This window comes from Macaca fascicularis, chromosome 1 (assembly GCF_037993035.2).
Source record: "Macaca fascicularis isolate 582-1 chromosome 1, T2T-MFA8v1.1".
NCBI classification, from domain to species: domain Eukaryota; kingdom Metazoa; phylum Chordata; class Mammalia; order Primates; family Cercopithecidae; genus Macaca; species Macaca fascicularis.
This window is the reverse complement of record NC_088375.1, coordinates 154,792,465-154,798,819: the sequence shown is the minus strand read 5'-3', so window position 1 is coordinate 154,798,819 and position 6,355 is coordinate 154,792,465. Positions and strand designations below refer to the sequence as shown.

The 6,355-nt window shown below is 35.7% G+C and overlaps 1 non-coding gene across 1 annotated transcript; it reads right to left on the bottom strand.

Annotated features, from left to right (window-relative positions):
* Positions 1 to 3,211: 3,211 nt before the first annotated feature.
* LOC123571136 (small nucleolar RNA SNORA32) lies at positions 3,212 to 3,332 on the bottom strand. Its single transcript, XR_006695306.1, has one exon. It is a non-coding gene; the product is annotated as a small nucleolar RNA SNORA32 (small nucleolar RNA).
* Positions 3,333 to 6,355: the final 3,023 nt, after the last annotated feature.

The following is a 6,355-nucleotide window of genomic DNA, read 5'->3' as shown; positions in this document are numbered from 1 at the left end:
AATAAAATGGCCCAGAAAGATGTTAAAGGCACAGTAAAGGGAATTAATGGATCTGTAAGTTAACATACAAACATAGTAATAACACCTTTAGATCATCTTATAAAGGCATAAAAACAAAAGACCTAATGTAGGTCCCTACAGTGTAGCTCCCTTACATTATCCAGTTTTTAAATTTTTTTATTTATTTTGAGATGGAGTCTTACTCCATCACCAAGGCTGTAGTGCCGTGGCACAATCTCAGCTCACTGCAACCTCCTCCTCTCCAGTTTAAGCGATTCTCCTGCCTCAGCCTCCTGAGTAGCTGGGATTACAGGGACATGGCACCGCACCCAGCTAATTTTTGTAATTTTTTAAAATAGAGACAGGGTTTCACCATGTTGGCCAGGCTGGTCTCAAACTCCCGACCTCAGGTGATCTGCTTGCATTGGCCTCCTAAAGCTCTGGGATTACAGGTGTCAGCCACTGTGCCCGGCCATATTATCCAGTTATAAAATGCATTTAAGAACTACTTGGGTTGACATGCTTTCTATTACCTTGTTCATGTTCAGCAAAATAAAAGTAATAACAGTAACGAGAACAATAATTTCCTGAGTTATTCAAATCAAAATTAATATAGATATCTATGTTCAGAGCAATATGTAAAATTAAGAAATATATCAGAAATGACATTTTTGAGAAATACCACTTTAAAGAAAAATTAGTTGCACTTTTGCTTTCAAATTTTAGCCAGAAATGAAACTGTATTTTGGATTATGCTTAAGCACCATTTTGCCCCCATGATTCTTGGGATTCTTCAACTATAACTAATCAGATAGTTAATAGTGGGCCAGTAGATCTCTTTCTGGCATGTGATTGCTAAAGATTCTGGAAGTCTAGGCATTAGAAATTTGAAGAGTCCTTTACTCAATTCAAGTATTATTATTAGAAAGTTATCCTGTGCAAGACTACCTTTCTGAAGTCTGAAAGATACTTTTGAATGATGCAACATGGCAATTTGCCCTCAAGGATCATTCAAATTTTTAAAATAATAAAGACTTACATGACATTGACTAAAATAAGAAAACCATATTGTGTACAATGAGGTAATGAAAAAAGAAAGATTAATTCTTACCAGTAAGTGTCCTATGAATGAGTTATAAGTATCAAACAAATAATATATGCCAGAAACTAGGCATTGGATGTTATTATCATTCCATTAATTCTTATCTGCTGAAAGTGATGTATACATTTTCTGGTTAACTACATTAGTAATACAGTTATATACATACATAATACATATTATATCCGACTCTAAATACATAGTTGAAGATACAGTTATGTATCAATATGTATATATAAAAACATATTTAACACTGTGAAATTTTTAAAACAAAATATCTCAAAAATACTTTTATTAGCTCATAAGTATTTTATAGTGAGTAACAATATTAAATGGTGCATATTGCTTATAAAGTGTATTTTACTGCATGTAAGTTTTCCTGTCTTCAGATACTGATAATAACATAAAAGCTGAACTTAACCAAACACAGTAAAGGTTACTCTTTTTAGTTAGGTTTACATATTATATAAAATTTACTTGGGCTAATTGGCATGAAAAATGAATGTAATGAGGATATGTGTTGTAAAATAGTTTGTCACTACTATATAAATCTCTTCTGACAAAGGCTTCGTTTATGATTTCATTTTAAGAAAATGGGTTTGGAGACAGGACTAGATACAATCAAAGTATAATTGGATGTCACCACAGTCTTATCATTTCAGGTATATAAGGGGAAAGAAGATCCACAAAGGGGGAGAAGCAATGCCTGGTTGTGTCTACAGAGGCAGATCATTGATGACCTCTCTTCTCTGTCCTTCCTAAAACTTAAGTCTCCAGATCTCCTCTGATATATGAGATGTCAAAGGAGTTGAAGAGGCATCCCCAACAGAGATCAAAGGAATGAGTGTGCATAAATTCTGAGTGTATCTAACTAGAAATGTGCTTGTAGATTTTGTTATAGCTTGTTTCACTGTCTCAATTTATTTTCTTTCTTTTATTGTTGTTGTTTTAATACTTTAAGTTCTGGAATACATGTGCAGAACATGAAGGTTTGTTACATAGGTATACATGTGCCACGGTGGTTTGCTGCATCCATCAACCCATCATCTACATTAGGTATTTCTCCTAATGCTATCCCTCCCATTGTCCTGCATCCCACAACAGGCCCTGGTGTGTTATGTTCCCCTCCCTGTGTCCATGTGTTCTAATTGTTCAACTCCCACTTATGAGTGAGAACATGTGGTGTTGAGTTTTCTGTTCCTCTGTTAGTATGCTGAGTATGATGGTTTCCAGTTTCATCCATGTCACTGCAAAGAACATGAACTCATTCTTCTTTATGGCTGCATAGTATTCCGTGGTGTATATGTGCCACATTTTCTTTATCCATACATGGGCATTTTGGTTGATTCCAAGTCTTTGCTATTGTGAACAGTGCTGCAGTAAACATACGTGTGCATGTGTCTTTATAGTAAAATGACTTATAATGCTTTTGACATATACCTAGTAATGAGATTGCTGGGTCAAATGGTATTTCTGGTTCTAGATCCTTGAGGAATTGTCACACTGTCTTCTACAATGGTTGAACTAATTTACACTCTCACCTACAGTGTAAAAGCATTCCTATTTCTCCACATCCTCTCCAGCATCTGTTGTTTCTTGACTTTTTAATGATCGCCATTCTAACTGGAGTGAGGTGGTATTTTGATGGGGTTGTTTTGTTCTTTTTTCTTTTTTTTTAAGTCAGTAAATTTTTATTCAAGGAATTCCATGTTGTGATTTCTTCTACTGTGCATCAAGGTCACTTAAGATCCTCTAAAGAGTGGAGTCAAAAGATTTATCTTCAAGTTTGCCCTTTTTAATGAAACTGATCCAGTTGTCCTGTCAGCCCTACATAACAATATGGAAGTAAATCTCACATTTCTAGAGATGATTGTACAGTGAGTGAACATGAATGAGTCCTAGAAGCAGCCTGAGTTAACTCTACTACAAACTCCTTGGTTATTAGCAACCCACAAGGGTTACAATACAAAGGCAAAGCACATTTGCATAATTCAAGAGATCTAGGAGAATTTTAAAATCTCATTGATTACTGATGAAACAATTATTAGAATAAAAAGAAAAATCATACGTGGTTCACATTATATTTGTATTGCATTTCTATTACAGTTAATCAACTGTTCCCAATAAGCAGATTGCTAGCAAAGTAGCAGATAGAAAACCTACTGGGAAATTTTTTTATGGTCATGTCCACAGCAAATGAGAAAATGCATTCTAAAAGCCTTGGTAATGACCATGTTTGTTTTTTTCTTGCAAATTTGTTTAAGTTCCTTGTAGATTCTGGATATTAGTCCTTTGTCAGATGGATAGATTGCAAAACTTTTCTCCCATTCTGTAGGCTGCCTGTTCACTCTGATGATAGTTCCTTTTGCTGTGCAGAAGCTCTTTAGTTTAACTAGATCTGATTTGTCAATTTTGGCTTTTGTTGCCATTGCTTTTGGTGTTTTAGTCATAAAGTCTTTGCCCATGCCTATGTCCTGAGTGGTATTGTCCAGGTTTTCTTCTAGGGTTTTTATGGTTTTAGGTCTTATGTATATGTCTTTAATCCATTTTGAGTTAATATTTGTATAAAGTGTAAGGAAGGGGTCCAGTTTCAGTTTTCTGCATATGGCTAGCCAGTTTTCCCAACACCATTTATTAAATAGGGAATTCTTTCCCCATTGCCTATTTTTGTCAGATCTGTCAAAGATCAGATGGTTGTAGATGTGTGGCATTATTTCTGAGGTCTCTGTTCTGTTCCCTTGGTCTATATATCTGTTTTGTTACCAGTACCATGCTGTTTTGGTTACTGTAGCCTTGTAGTATAGTATGAAGTCAGGTACCATGATACCCCCAGATTTGTTATTTTTGCTTAGGATTGTCTTGGCTATATGAGCTCTATTTTTGTTCCATATGAAATTTAGAGTAGTTTTATTCCAATTCTGTGAAGAAAGTCAATGGTAGCTTGATGGGAATAGCATTGATCTATAAATTACTTTGAGCATTATGGCCATTTTCATGATATTGATTCTTCCAAGCCATGAGCATGAAATGTTTTATCATTTGTTTGTGTCCTGTCTTATTCCCTTGAGCAGTGGTTTGTAGTTCTCATTGAAGAGGTCCCTCACATCCCTTGTAAGTTGTATTCCTAGGTATTTTATTCTCTATCAATTGCGAATGGGAGTTCATTCATACTTAGACTCCCACACAATAATAGTGGGAGACTTTAACCCACTGTCCATATTAGACAGATCAATGAGACAGAAAATTAACAAGAATATTCAGGACTTTAACTCAGCTCTGGACCAAGTGAACCTAATAAACATCTACAGAACTCTCCATCCCAAATCAACAGAATGTACATTTTTCTCAGCACCACATAGCAGTTGTACTAAGCTTGACCAAATAATTGGAAGTAAAACACTCCTAAGCAAATGCTAAAGAACAGAAATCATAACAAACAGTCTCTCAGAAAAAAAATGTAATCAAATTAGAACTCAGGATTAAGAAATTCACTCAAAACCACACAACTACATGGAAACTGAACAACCTGCTCCTGAATGACTACTGGGTAAATAACAAAATTGTGACAGAGATAAATAAGTTCTTAGAAACCAGTGAGAACAAAGACACAATGCAGCAGAATCTCTGGGACAAAGCTAAAACAGTGTTTAGAGGGAAATTTACAGCACTAAATGCCCACATGAGAAAGTGGGAAAGACCTAAAATGGACACCCTAACATCACAGTTAAAAGAACTAGAGAAGCAAGAGCAAACACATTCAACAGCTAGCAGAAGAGAAGAAATAACTAAGATTTTAGAGCAGAACTGAAGGAGATAGAGACACAAAAACCTTTCAAAACATCAATGAATCCAGGAGTCAGTTTTTTGAAAAGATTAGCAAAATGGATAGACAGCAAGCCAGACTAATAAAGAAGAAAAGGGAGAAGAATCAAATAGACACAATAAAAAATGATAAAGGGGATATCACCACTGATCACACAGAAATACAAACTACCATCAGACAATACCATAAACACCTCTATGCAAGTAACCCAGAAAATCTAGAAGAAATGGATAAATTACAGGACTCATACACCGTCCCAAGACTAAACCAGGAAGGAGTTCAATGCCTGAATAGATTAATAACAAGTTCTGAAATTGAAGCAGTAATGAATAGCCTACCAACCAAGAAAAGCCCAAGACCAGATGGATTCACAGCCAAATTCTACCAGAGGTCCAAAAAGTAGCTGGTACCATTCCTTCGGAAACTATTCCAAACAATACAAAAAGTGGGACTCATCCCTAACTCATTTTATGCAGCCAGCATCATCTTGATACCAAAACCTGGCAGAGATACAACAAAAAAAGAAAATTTCAGGCCAATATCACTGACGAACATTGATGCAAAAATCCTCAATAAAATACTGGCAAACTGAATGCAGCAGCACATTAAAAAGCTTATCCACCACGATCATATTGGGTTCATCCCTGGGATGCAAGGCTGGTTCAACATATGCAAATCAATAAACGTAATCCATCACATAAACAGAACCAATGGCAAAAACCACATGATTATATCAATAGATGCAGAAAAGGCCTTCGATAAAATTCAATACCCCTTCGTGCTGAAAACACTCAATAAACTAGGTATTGATGGAGCGTATCTCAAAATAATTAGAGATATTTATGACAAACCCACAGCCAATATCATACTGAATGGGCAAAAGCTGGAAGCATTCCCTTTGAAAACCAGCACAAGACAAGGATGCCTTCTCTCACCACTCCTGTTCAGAATAGTGTTGGAAGTTCTGGCCAGGGCAATCAGACAAGAGAAAGAAATAAAGGGTATTCAAATAGGAAGAGAGGAAGTCAAATTATCTCTGCAGAGGACATGATTATATATTTAGAAAACCCCATCATCTCAGCCCAAAAGCTCCTTAAGCTGATAAGCAACTTCAACAAAGTCTCAGGATATAAAATCAATGTGCAAAAATCACAAGCATTCCTATACATCATTTATTTTCAATAATTACTCTCACATTCAGTTTAAGTTTCCAGGTCCTTCTGTGTGGTTAGCACCATTTATGGTCATGTTGATTGTTTTAATCAGTACATTTCACAAAGCGGTGTTCATCACTGAAATTTGATGTATAACCACACCTCATATATGAACTACTATACCTCATATTTCTCTTAATAACTCATCTTACCTCCTGCTATCCAGAAGGTCAAGAACTGCTTGGTATTTAGAGGTATCTTAACTCTTTCGGGTCACTA